The sequence below is a fragment of the Rhincodon typus genome, chromosome 4 (genome assembly GCF_021869965.1).
Source record: "Rhincodon typus isolate 14 chromosome 4, sRhiTyp1.1, whole genome shotgun sequence".
Lineage (NCBI taxonomy): Eukaryota > Metazoa > Chordata > Chondrichthyes > Orectolobiformes > Rhincodontidae > Rhincodon > Rhincodon typus.
The window spans coordinates 168,753-169,403 of NC_063335.1; positions in this window are offsets into that span (position 1 = coordinate 168,753).

Sequence of the window (651 nt, forward strand, 5' to 3'; positions counted from 1 at the left end):
GCCTACAATAGAGAATAATTTCTCTAGTCTGTATGGGATTAAAAAATGAGTTGATTTCCAGATTGCTGTCCTTGTAGCTGTATGGAGTTTTAAATGAGCTCACAGAGGATGTTAGTAACAATAATGAGTTACCTCTGGCATCAAATGCTGAAATCAATATCATATTTAACTGATGTGTGAGAAATAGAGGTTATGCAGAGTTGGGAATCAGTAAGAAGGCTGTAATTTAATAAGTGCTTCAGATGATGTCATATGGTTTACAGGCATTATCTGAAACCTGGGATTAAGTTGCAGCCTTTTACTCACTCACATCCATGGATTAATTTACAAAGCACTGACTCTACCCCATGAGTGATACTCAGCTACATGATGGTGCACCCACATGATTCCTGGGCTTTCTGCCTCGATCAATCCACCTGCCTGTAAAACATTCATAGCCAATGCCCTAAATTTACTAGTATCTAGCATCTCAAAGTCTTAATCAAGGGTGTTAAACAGAAAACCCTAACCCTAACCCTAACCCTAACCCTATCGCAATCCGACCCCACCACCAAAGACATCTTTCCCTCCCCACCCTTATCTGCTTTCCGGAGGGACAACTCTGTCCGTGACTCCCTTGTCCGCTCCACACTCCCCTCCAGCTCCACCACA